Source organism: Oncorhynchus tshawytscha, linkage group LG31 (assembly GCF_018296145.1).
Source record: "Oncorhynchus tshawytscha isolate Ot180627B linkage group LG31, Otsh_v2.0, whole genome shotgun sequence".
Classification (NCBI taxonomy): Eukaryota; Metazoa; Chordata; class Actinopteri; order Salmoniformes; family Salmonidae; genus Oncorhynchus; species Oncorhynchus tshawytscha.
Genome location: NC_056459.1, coordinates 5189787 through 5203494, shown reverse-complemented (window position 1 = coordinate 5203494; position 13708 = coordinate 5189787). Strand labels below are relative to the sequence as shown.

Genomic DNA, 13708 nt, shown 5'->3' with positions numbered 1-13708 from the left:
AGTACTTTACTGTAATTTGACAAAATTTTCTCCCCAATTTTGTGATATCCAATTGGTAGTTACGACCTTGTCTCATTGCTGCATCCCCCGAAACGGCTTCTTAACACACTGTTTGCTTAAAACACGAAAGTCAGCCTTACCAATGTGTTGGAGGAAACACCGTTCGACTGACGACCGAAGTCAGCTTGCAGGCGCCCAGCCTGTCACAAGCATCCCCCCCAGCCAAACCTTCCCCTAACCCAGATGGCACTGGGCCATACAACTTATTATGTGATTTGTTAAGCACATGTTTACTCCTGAACTTATGTAGGCTTACCATAATCAGCACTGCACAATGTAGTGCAATGTAGTGCCTTAGACAACTGTGCTACTTGGGAAACTTGGGAGTACTGTTTATTCATGCTATGGAACTGTGTTCTCAGTGAATTTGGAGATGTATTTTTTTTACCCCCTGTTCAGAGAGATTTGCGATTGAAGTCAACAGGACATTTTCAATTAAATGAAAGTACCATGTTTCACCCACTAGATGCCGCTGTTCCTGCTACTGCCCTTTTATCCAGTTTACTCTTTTGTTCATCAAATGTATGACAACATTTTCCTTGCAAGTTTGGGTAGCAACCCAAAAGCTTTTGCTCATGATGAAAATACATTCTGGTCATCCTCACAATTCAAGCCAGTCCTCCATGAAAGCAATTCCGTTTTTCCTTCGCTTAGACTTCATCTGCGTCCAGGGAACCGCCCGTGTGTGTGTTTCGTGAACAAGCAAACTATTAGGTTACAGCATTTCTAATGGTTTCAATGTTTCAAGGGATTGTCAACGGTAAAAGTCACAAGCACACATTGTATAGTATTTTGCAATGGTATTGGGTTGAGTTGAATGGTAAATGTCACTAATCAAACAGAGATGTTTCCCAATAATTGTATTGACAAACAGACTACCATGCAATGGTTTATAATTGTATTATTTTGTTAGGGTTGTCCCAACATTTAAGTCACTAGCCCATTTCTCCATCACATTTTTGGGCTACATATGAGAATTGCACCATAGGGATAGCCCTCTTGGGTTGAAGAATTAGGTTGCTACGAGAAGGGCAAACTGAATTGCTTTCATGGTTGAATGGATTGAAATGTGAGGATGAGCATAGCATTTCTTTTCATTATGGGTTTTGGGTTTTCTACCCAAAGCTGCAACGAAAATGTTGTCATACATTTGATGAACAAAGAGACCAGCAAAATTGTTAAAGGGGCAGTAGCAAGAACAGCGGCATCTAGTGGGCAAAACCTGGTCATTTCACTTAATTTATGGGGAAAATGCAAGCGACTTCAATGGCTAATTTCTCTGAACAGGGGAAAAAAAACATCACAAATTCACTGAGAATAAATGACATAGTGTGAATAAACAATACTCCAAGTCGCGGCTTCATACAACGTGTCAAAAGCTTGCAATGCTCAAACCCTACACCCCATCCCAAGCACTTTGTTCTGCCACCTCTGGTCTCTTGGCCCTCCCATCCCTACGGGAGGGCAGCTCCCGCTCAGCCCTGTCCAAGCTCTTCTCGGTCCTGGCACCTGGCACACCAATGGTGGAACCAGCTTCCCTCTGAAGCTAGGACAGCAGAGTCCCTTGCCCATCTTCCAAAAACATCTGAAACCATACCTCTTCAAAGAGTAAAGTAAATAAACCCACAGCACCCCCACTTCTGACCTTGACCCGCCCCCCCCAAAAAAATACAATGAAAATGGCTTTCGTGAACTAACACTCACACTTAATTCCCCCCCTTACTAGTTCTGACTTTGCCGATAGCTACTTCATTGAGTTAAAATGTACTTATCTTAATAAGATGAATGCACTAACTGTAAGTCACTCTGGATAAAATGTCAAACACAGAGAACTGATACTGTATACTGGGGGTCTGTGGGTGGCGTTTGACCATGCACTCATTTGACTATTCATTGGGCTCCCAAGTGGCGCAGTGGTCTAAGGCATCTCAGTGCAAGTGGCATTACTTCAGTCCCTGGTTCAAATCCAGGCTGCATCACATCTGGCTGTGATTGGGAGTCCCATAGTGCGGTGCACAATTGGCCCTGTGTCATCTGGGTTTGGCAGGGGTAGGTCATCATTGTAAATAAGAATTTGTTATTAACTGTCTTGCCTAGTTCAGTAAAAATGTGGATTCTTCTTAATCATGGTTAAGAAGTTTTTTTGTGTGTGCAAATCTTAAGAGTTTGGTACTATATTTATTGAATATTATATGAATCCTATAAGTTTAATGGCCAATTTGGGTGCAATCAATTAGCTTAATTTCTAAGAGTTCAAATCGTCTTTCAACAAAATAATGTTGCAGGAATGCTAATCTCATCTGTTTCTAACTACAGAAACGATTACAGAACTATCTGAGATGGTGGATGTCATGGCTTGAAATGACATGGAACCAGGTTTAGGTAGGTTACTTTCTAAATTTAATCCGTTAGTTACCTGTCAAAATTGTAATCAGTAATGTAACTATTGGATTACCCAAACTCAGTAACATCATCTGATTACATTCAGTTACTTTTAGATTACATTCCCCTTAAGAGGCATTAGAAGAAGATAAAAATGTATGTTAACAATTGAAACACATCTATTGCAGGATAAATCAATGTTAAAAAGTTTACATAGCTGGTCATATATGGATGTTAAATGTTACTTTATGGGTTGGTTATGTAGGCTTCTTCTGACCCATCGCTTTCTACTACTGTACATCTAATTTAATCATAGTATTATATCTTTACATTAAAAACCAGTCTATCAGAATTCCAGTCAATCCAATAAATACCCCTTAATCTTCAAGAATAGGACTTGGAAATTAATTAGCCAATAGTGCATCGCCCGATTGGGCTCCTGGTCACTGCAGGCTGTGACACAGCCTGGGATGTAGTGGCACCTTTATAAGACTTGTAAATATGGAAGTATAGATTAGCCAAAATTGTTTTATCTGAGCATAACCCCAAAACTAAGGACTTTTTAGCCAGCCCAACTCTGTTGTTTATGATTTAGTTGTCATGGAGGACTGATTGGGCTCATTGATTCGAGTTGAAAAATAAATGCTGCGCTCATAGAATGGCATGCTTTGAGCACTACTGAAAAGTGCTATTTACATGTGAAAAAATGAATGCAATATGCTGCATTTGCTACAGGCCTATGGTTAAAACGTTTTGTTGGTGACACTTTAATATCTTGATAATAACGCAGCTGTTTAAAGGGCAAATCAACAGGTGAAACAATAACAAAACGGCCGCCCCGCCTCTGTTTTGGTAAAAAGCTGAGGGATGGTCCTGAGGAAATATAACCACTCTCAGATTAATAAGCAGAGCTATGGATACAAGGACCATCCACGATATAAAATTATTGTTTTAACCATGTTTTGAGGCTATACAGAGTGTGTTTACATTTACAATGTTTACAAACATTGGAGAAAAACAAGGTTATATTTTGGGTTCTCATGGATTGCGACAGTTGAACTATGCTCATGAGGCATTTATAAATTATAGTTTATAAATCCAAAAATGGATGTAGCAACTACAGATTGCCCCTTTAAGTCTATCAAAATATTGCCCCTTTGAACATGTGTCCATCAGGCCTATGGATAAAAACAATGTATTGGCATGAATTAGCCCCACTTTTATTCCGTAGGCTGGGATCCGCACTGTGCAGCTGTTGCAAGAGCCCATTTTTCACTGTCCACTGGTATCAAAAAAAAAGATTTGATAGGCAGTTTACATTTCTTGAATTCTATCATTATTGGGTTCAAATACACATTTCGATTTGTGAACAGCCATCCACAACCCATAGGGCGCAAATAGCTAAAGGAGAGAGCAGCAGTGTGAATCACATCAATGCACTATGTAGATAACAATAATAACTGATATCCGTATCGCCGTAGACTACACCACTGCTGTCATCCTTACATCCAAGCCCTTATTCAAGTTTGATAATCTTTGGATGCCGACAGCAGTCATACGCTCAGGTTGAACAAACTTAAACTTGCGCCTTTTTTCAATGCGGATTTGAATGTCATTCAGAATTTTAAAAGTAATCCTCAAAGTAATCATCTAGTTTTTCAAAAGTATCTGTAATCTGATTACAATATTTTTGCTGGTAACGGATTACAGTTACCGTCTTTTTTGTAATCCATTACCCTCCAACCCTGCATGGAACAACCCCAATGTTTATTTACACACAACATATCTACTTGCCACCTGTGTGTTTGCACTGAGCATGAAAAGCCACACAGTAAACATTAAAAGGTGTAGACTGTCCCTTGTGAAATCTCTTCATTAGTAAGACAAACAAGCCCCAAGTTCTCTTGTCCATCCTAACGTCTCTGCCCACATTCTTACACAGCATCCTAGTCTCTGTCTCTGGGTTTGTTGTTAGTTCACATGCTTCAGTCAGTGAGCGTGACAGCTGGACTCGTGGCCTGCTCAAAGCTCATCCCTCCTCCTCGAGGACTGCCCGCCTGCCCTCAACTTTGCCTGCTGTTCCCTCAAGGCCAACTAGAGTGTCACTGCAACTATCGAAGGAAACGCAATTGAATTGAACCATCAGTAGATTGGATGGTGTTTACTGCAACCGTCAACTGCAACTCAGATGCAATAATACAGGAAGGTAGCAGGGTAGGGAAAGTGCATGAAGGCATTGATAGAAACTGAAATGAGCTTGCGTTGAACTCTGACGGGGGTAGTCATTTCCTCTGTGCATGGGGAGGCAATACAATTATGTCAGAGATGATTTGCGTGGGCATATAAAACAGACCGTAAACTGACACTAAGATCAGCAGCGTCTGTTTTTAAAATAACAACGAAAGAAAGAGTTGGCGGTCAGTGTCTAAATGAGAATGTGTTCTCAGTCGACCTGGTAAAATAAGGGTTAAAGATCTCCTTGATAAAGTTACACAGAGACTCAAATGCTGAACTCCTACTTGTTTGCCTTTCTGCCAACGTATTCAGTTCAGTAGGCTGTGTTTGTGTGTGTGCGCATGTGTTTTCCTGCACACACACACACACACACACACACACACACACACGTTTGATTACTGGACTAAAGCTGGATACACATGTTAGTCCAGGGAAATGAACTTTTTCTGAAGAAAAACACATTTTGCGGTGAGGTGAAAGGCTACACAAGACTCAAATTAAACGCTGGTCTCTGTCATTAAAGGCTGGAGAGCCATAGCGGCAATTCTAAGGGCTTCTTAGTCCTAGCCTTATTCGGCCATGCAATGTGTGTTTGTGGGGACGTGTGTGTTTGTGGGGACGTATCTGTTTGTGGGGAAAACCTGACCAGGAATGACTGAGGTTGTGGTGAGGTTTGTCTGCTGTCATATCCGTCTGCGGTCATCTCAGAAAGTGTGTTTTGTGAAAAAGAGAATACAGGAACAGTCAAATCAAATCAAATCCTGACACATCCTGGTAATCCGTATGGCACTGCGGCCTTGTGAATGTTGACCTGTCTAAAGATCTTACTCTGTGGAGAGCATGATCGCAGAGTCTCCCATACAGCTGGTGCTCTCATGCATGTTTCAGTGTTATTTGCCTCAAAGCCAGCATAGAAGTAGTTTAGCTCGTCTGGTAGGCTTGTGTCACTGGGCAGCTCTCGGCTGTGCTTCCCTTTGTATTCTGTAATGTTCTGCAAGCCCTGCCACATCCGACGAAGCCGGTGTAGTACGACTCGATCTTAGTCCTGTTTTGACGCTTTGCCTGTTTGATGGTTCGTCGGGGGGTATAGCAGGATTTCTTATAAAATTCCAGGTTAGAATCCCGCTTCTTGAAAGCGGCAGCTCTAGCCTTTAGCTCAGTGCGGACGCTGCCTTAATGCATGGCTTCTGGTCGGGGTATGTACGGTCAACGTAGGTGGTCCAGAGTTATTTTCCCTCTGGTTGCACATTTAACATGCTGATAGAAATTTGGTAAAACTGATTTAAGTTTCCCTGCATTAAAGTCCCCGGCTACTAGGAGCGCCGCCTCTGGGTGAGCGTTTTCTTGTTTGCTTATGGCGGAATACAGCTCATTCAATGCTATCTTAGTGCCAACCTCTGACTGAGGTGGTATGTAAACAGCTACGAAGAATACAGATGAGAACTCTCTCGGTAGGTAGTGTGATCTACTGCTTATCATGATATACTCAACCTCAGGCGAGCAATAGCTCGAGACGTCCTTAGATATAGTGCACCAGCTTTTATTTACAAAAATACATGGGTAAGACAAGGATCGTCGGACTGACCCCACTGTTCTATCCTGCCTGTACATCGTATAACCAGCCAGCTGTATGTTGATATTGTGGTCGTTCACCCACGACTGTGAAGCATAAGATGTTACAGTTTTTAATGTCCCTTTGGTAGTTTAATCTTCCCCGTAATTCGTCGATTTTATTCTCCAAAGATTGCATGTTTGCTAGCAGAATTGAGGGAAGTGGGGGTTTATTCGTTCGCCCACAAATTCTCAGAAGGCAGCCCGCTCTCCGGCGTCTCTTTCTCTTCCCGCAGATCACGGGGGTTGGGTCCTGTTCCCGAGGGAGCTGTATGTCCTCTGCCTTGGGCTCGTCGGAGTCGTGAAAGAAGAAAAACGATTCTGCTAGTCCGTGGTGAGTAATCGCAGTCCTGATGTAGAGAAGATCTTTCGGTCACAAGAGACGGTAGCGGCAACATTATGTACAAAATGAGTACAAAAATAAGTTACAAACAACTCAGATAAACAAACAAAAAAACACAATCGGTTGGGGGCGGCACGTAAAACGTCTGCCTTCTGCTCCGGCGCAATCTTACCAATGCCCAGGGCACCATGGACCTCTAGTTGACTTGAAATATCATGTTTTCTTTCTCTTTGCCTCATTTTCAGCCCAAGTTTATGCCTGTTACAAGGTAGTACACACACACACACATTTTTTATCCATGACCATGGTCATAAAAATGGCTTTCTTTCTATCTACAGTGAGCTAGTAGAGTGGAATTTTTCAATTCAGTAGGGATTACCTGAGGACCGTAATCACCATAAACCTAATCAAGCCCTGGTATTTTTATGAGGACATTTTCTTGATAGTTGTGCTTTTCTACCTAATAAAACCTTGTTGCTCTGCGTGGTGCGAGTCTGCGAGAGACTGACACAGTTTAATAAGATGTTTACCTCTAGCCTGAACAACCCATGCCTAGCCTCCCACCGCCTTAACGATAATTAATCAAGCCGGGTTGTAATTATGTCTCAACAATATGCTGCTCTCACTCCGACGCCACGAGGGCTAATTAAACAAACATACAAGATGGGTTGGAACAATTAGGGCTGCTAGCTCAACATCAACTAGTGCTGCTCGCACAGCAGAGCATGCAGGATATGGAACACAACTTATCGTGCTATCTGCATGGGGCTCTAAGCAGAAGATGCCCTCTGTATCCAGATCTGGGATCAGATTATAGTGAAATATCCTAACCTTGACTGCAAGGGATGAAAGCAAAATGTGATCTTGGATCCATTCTAAAAAAGGACAATTTCACAGCTACATGATGATCAGTCCAAGGAAAGATAATATTTGTATGACTATGGGGTGCCAGTGTTTTATGGGGGTGCCCTGATTTGTTATGGCAGTGCCCAGCAATCCTATAACTCAAACATAGCTTCCGCCGTTATGATACCCATTCTAGAAGCAGCCAACTCGTACCCCGTCCTTCCCTATACAAAATGAGGTAATATATTAAGTGTGGCATGGTGCAATGAGTCCGCCATCCTTGTCAGAGCAGCAGGGAATGGGTCACTTTGAGTCACCTATCCACATCACTAGATACCATGGTATGACACTCAAGAGGAGTTATACAGTCAGACTGCATGATGATTCTTTCAACACCTTTACTACGGTACGTTCTCCAAATACGGATAAAATAATAACTAGAATCTAGTATCCTGAAAGAGAAGCTAGAATCCTTAGCTGCTACATTCATTTTGAGACTTACAAATGATTGATTTACACCTTCCTAATATTGAGTTGCACGCCCCCCCCAGACTCAATTCGTTGGGGTATGGACTCTACAAGGTGTCAAAAGCATTCCACAGGGTGTTGTACTATTCTTGATACACACGGGAAACTGTTGAGCATGAAAAAACACAGCAGATTTGCAGTTCTTGACACAAACCGGAGCGCCTGACGCCTACTACCATACCCCATTGAAAGGCACTTAAACATTTTGCATGGCACACATACAAAAACCATGTCCTTCTTAAACCTGCCTTCTCACCTGCATCTACACTGATTGAAGTGGATTTAACAAGTGACATCAACAAGGGATCATAAGCATTTCACGGTAAAGTCAACACTTGTTGTATTCGGCACATGTGACATATAAAATTTGATTTGATTCGCCTGGTCAGGCTGTGTCATGGAAAGAGCAGGTGTTCTTAATGTTTTGTACACTCAGTGTATACTCATTAATTCTGGAAGAAAACCCTCAATAAAAGCTTGTTTTAGTCCAATGTTTGTAAACAATGTAAATGTAAACAAACGCTGTATAGCCTCAAAACATGGTTAAAACTAATTTTGTTATCATGGATGGTCAATTCTTGCTTCCAAAGCTCTGTCTATGAATTTGAGAGTTGTTACATTTCTCCAGGCCCATCCCTCAGCTAGCTTTAAAAGCTATGACTGTTTAGTAGCAGTGAATGTGAAATCATTCCACAGGATTTGTGTTTTGGTTTCAAATTATTTCTGGGGTGTCCGTTTGACCCTGTCCTTGGCTGCACTTCATCAGAATACCACTTCCTCAGTCAATACCATAAATGAGTTATTGTCATGAGATGTCACCATGTCATTTTCCACCCTCATACTTCACAACTGAATTGGTTCTGACACCTCTCTTGACATTGGGGATTGCTGAGCTTCATAGCTCAGCCAGTATCCAATTGGAGTGTGCAAGAAAGGCATCTCTCAACACCCACACTTGAAAAAACAGGGTCATCCATCATCACAACTCAAAATGTGTCAAGGGCATATCCAAGACACACACATGGTCATGCATAATGTTATGTTAATAGATTTGAAATGTCATTTACGTGTGCCATCGTTCTATTGCATCAAGAAAATTACACCCATATTAGATCATTTCTGAAGCAGAGAAAAGTCTACCTTTATCATTTTCTACATCATTCTTAATTCTCAAAAAACAAGCAGACAGTAGAATAGTAGCCGAGGTTGTTGTGTTGTTACCTGTACTTATTGTGGTCCTTTATTGTGGTTATACGGAAATGACAGGCAGACTGTGTTATCCACTTTCGAAAGAAATGATTTAGTCCTTGTCGGCAATATTCACCGAGTTGTCAGCAATTTGTCAACAAAATCTGTCATTGCTTGCCTCTGTTCTCTTGACGCTCCTCTAGCTACAGCGGCACGTTTTGTTTGCGTACAAGTTGAGCGTCCTTTTTAGCGGCACCGGGGATTTAATGCCCCTTCTGGTTGAGGCACTTCGCACTGGCGGTCCTCTCGATTTACGAGCTCGAGAACATGATTGAGTACACACGACTGACACGCGCAAATCACTCAGGGCGCGTCCATAAAAAGAATCTCACCGCCCCTGTCTGTGCTCACAGGCTACAGTTTTCTCCCTCTCCACAAGTGGCGTAATTTTGATGTTCGCACTACCTGGACCCACATTAAACCACACGCTTTCTGTGCACCAAGGAAATGAACAGAGTATTTCAGATCATTCACTCTCACTCAATATTCAATTTGCCACTATATGCCAGCCTATTGGTAATAGACTGCACCCTATCCCTTTGTCACGACAAGCACGTATTTGCACTCTCTTTATCTGAGCATGAGTGTGTCGAGGCCGTTGGAGCAATTCGGCAGAAGGTATGGAAACAATGCATAGGGGAAATAAACAATTGAGTGGTGGCGACAAAATAAACCAAGCATTCAAATGCACTGCCATCGGTTGATAGGCTACTCGTAGAATATGTCAACAGTGACAGTAATGACCTAGTCGAATATGCAGACTCCGTAGGTTATGCTATGCTCGTTCACTTAATATTAAATATGAACATTGAAGAGGCACAATGCCCTTGGACACTGTGCACGATATCACATGCAGGTTCACTTCTCCGTCTATAAACACTTGTCTATATTATGTGATTGAAGATAATCCCGTAGATTACTTCCGGAGTGCAATATGCAGTCATTGATATAGGCTATTGAACAACCATACAGAAATAAGAGCGCCCAGCAATAGTCTCCGGGCTACATCGCCAGTGCAATCCGCCTGCTTTCTCCGGACCGAGAACTCACCCTCACCGGGGGGAAACAAAGCGCAATTCCCCGCTCAGGCGATTTCCTTTTCACTCCTCGACCAATCATTTGCAAATCACCTCCATATGAATGCACAGGTTATTATTCGATACCGGTATTGGGGTATCTGCGACAAGTTGTCCATTTTAAACATCCACAACATTCCAAAGATGACCCGCCCCCGGCGTTTGTGATTGGTTCTCGCGGTGCCGAGGTACTTCGGTCTCGCAAGCTGTATTTAAAGAAAACAGGCACATCTGGATCTGGCCAGCGGTTCCGCGCAACTGGAGAATTTCGGAACCACTGAATTACGCACACAGAACGGCTTCGACTTTGAAGTGAACCGTACATACGTCGGCAATTGATTTGGTTTCAAGATACCCATTGCGTAACTCTAAACTAGTCTTGCATGCTGACTTTTTCTGTAATATAATTTTATCTATACTCAACAAAAATATTAACGCAACATGTACAGTGTTGGTCTCATGTTTCATGTGCTGAAATAAAAGATCTCAGACATTTTCCAAGTTTAATCCTTTCAAATTTTGTGCACACATTTGTTTACATCCATGTTAGTGAGCATTTCTCCTTTTCCAAGAAAATCCATCCACCTGACAGGTGAGGCATACAGGAAGCTGATTAAACAGCATGATCCTTACACAGGTGCACCTTCTGCTGGGGACAATAAAAGGCCACTTTAAAATGTGCAGTTTTGTCACACAACCCAATACCACAGATGTCTCAAGTTGAGTGAGTTGAGGGAGGGTGCAATTGGCATGCTGACTGCAGGAATGTTCACCCGAGCTATTGCCAGAGAACTGAATGTTAATTTCTCTACCATAAGCCACCTCCTAAGTCGGTTTAGAGAATTTGCCAGTACATCCAACGGCCAGCCCAGGACCTCCCTATCCTGCTTCTTAACCTGCAGGATTGTCAGAGACCAGCCACCCAGACAGCTGATGAAACTGAGGAGTATTTCTGTCTGTAATAAAACCCTTTTGTTAATTCTGATTGACTGGGCATGGCTCCACAGTGGGTGGGCCTATGCCCTCCCAGGCCCACCCATGGCTGTGCCACTGCCCAGCCATTTGAAATCCATAGATTAGGGCCTAATGAATTTATTTCAATTGACTGGTTTCCTTATATAAACTGTAATTGTTGAAATTGCTGCATGCTGCATTTAAATATTTTTTTCAGTATAGCAGAAAGGACAACGATGGAACATTTCAATTCACACACATGCACACACACACACACACAAACACACACAATTCATAATTTAGCCTATTTCCTAATTAATATGTTACAATGGCAATTAAATATTATGTAGGCCTACAGTATACAGGGCTATCATCAAAATGAAGAGAAAGGAAAGGGTTTTATGCTCATATGAGGAAGATGATAAAGACATCAGTATAATCAAGGTGGTCCTCTTTGTGACTAGCCCACACCCAAATGCTGGTAATTTTCTATGCACCTCGCGCCTCCCTGTGTTCAAAAGTTGTAACTACTCACACTGTCTCTGTCTCCTTTGTGAGGCTGCTCCATGCTCCCTGGCCTTTTCTCAATTTGTTTTGCTCAACTCCTACATCCTCTCTCCTCCATCTTCTCTCTCCTCCTTTTGAAAAAGGTCATAGGTAATCGAGGCGAGGTGGCAAGGACAGGGAACCTGGGATGAAAATGCCTCTGTATGAAATGAGACTCTCCTTTTCCACTCATTTACAAGGGTGGAGTCCAAATATAATGTGTACAGTGCTAAAAACGAATTTAGTTAGTTTTGCATGACATTTTATAGATACAATGATGAGTAGCATATTGTTTTTGAAACTTGTGCATGCTTTTCTCATGCAACAAAAAACAAAAGCCTCAAAGGGGGTGTGGGAGGGTTAAAGAATTGTTCTACGAAGGACTCAGGTAGGATACTACATGACTATCCTCGATGAAAGGTGGCTATCGAGGAGGGGGAGGGGACACTCTTCCGTTCGCCTATTAATGAATTGACATCTCCTCCACCACTTAACCACTTATCGATTTCCGGGTCACGGTGGAGAGAGGACGGAGGAGAGAGGGTGGAGGACGGACTTTTGACCAAATGAGAAAACACCCATGTCAACGGGCTGCTCTCATGATGACATCATAGCCTATCCCCTATCTGCTATCTCCCAGGACTGAGATCATTGTACAACGCTGTGCAGGCTGTCTGCAGATTAGAAACAGCATCTGTCACAGTTTCAACGTGATTCCAGGATGCTTTCTCTCCAAATGGAAACAAAGTAGGCTACATTTAGGATGAAGTTGTGTTCCAAACACCCTGACTGCATCGTACTCCACACAATGAGCCAGTGTGTGGGCTAATCAAAATAAAACATTATTTAAAAACTCTATGAAACCTGAAGTGAATTTGCACCGTTAGAATAATTGCTCAGCTTCATAATATCCTTAAATGATATGATCTTAATTCTATGTCAAAGCACAACACACAAATTATATTTCAAAGCACAAAAGGTTTAATTTGTATTCATGAGATTGGATTGGATTTTTTTATACATAATTGATGATCTGAAACCGTAGGAGACACACTCCTCATTAGATAAGTGTCAGTGTAAGAATGAGGGGGAAAAAACATACATTTTCTCAGTTGCATTCCGTAAATATCATGACCTTAGTAGCCAAGGGAGATGTTGGAAGGTCGTTTTCAAGTGCTTTTTTTTTTTACAATGAAGAAGTCCAGTATGTCCATATGTACAGTGAATAAATTGCAAGGCAAAAACCTATATTTAGAAAGACTATTTTATTTGTTTATTTATTTATTTCACCTTTATTTAACCAGGCAGGCCAGGTGAGAACAAGTTCTCATTTACAACTGTGACCTGGCCAAGATAAAGCAAAGCAGTGCGACAAAAGCAACAACACAAATTTACATATAAACAAACGTACAGTCAATAACACAATAGAAAAATCTATGTACAGTGTGTACAAATGTAGAAGAGTGGGTAGGTAGGCAATAAATAGGCCGCAGTGTCACGACACCAACCGAAGGTGGCTCCCCTTCCCGTCTGCGATAGTAGTTGCCGGCCTACTAGATGCCACTGATTCTTTTCTCCCCCTCCTTATGTGTTTATTGATTACACCTGATTTGAGTTTGTTGTAATTAGTTGGGCTTTATTAGTCAGCCGGCCTGCCCGTTTCTTTGTGCGGGATTGATCATTGTAGCCCTGGTGTTTGCTACAGACGAACGTGTTCGTGTGTTTAGTGCTAGACTGTTTTCGTTCCCTGTGTCTGGGGAATTTTGTTTGAGCACCCAAAAGTGGAGTGGCCGTGGTTCACTGTGTGTGCATTAAAGGAGCACTTTATTGAACTCTCTGCTTTCCTGCGCCTGATTTCAGCCTCACAACACCCAGGACC

At 42.2% G+C, this 13708-nt stretch overlaps 1 protein-coding gene across 4 annotated transcripts in view; it reads right to left on the bottom strand.

Annotated features, from left to right (window-relative positions):
* LOC112229926 (exostosin-1c) overlaps positions 1–10510 on the bottom strand; it is a 103912-nt gene extending 93402 nt beyond the window's left edge. For 3 of the 4 annotated variants that reach the window (XM_042309950.1, XM_042309947.1, XM_042309951.1), the window contains exon 1: positions 9227–10297. The gene's annotated coding sequence lies outside the window, so the exon portion shown is untranslated. The other variant, XM_042309948.1, reaches the window with a different exon arrangement.
* Positions 10511–13708: the final 3198 nt, after the last annotated feature.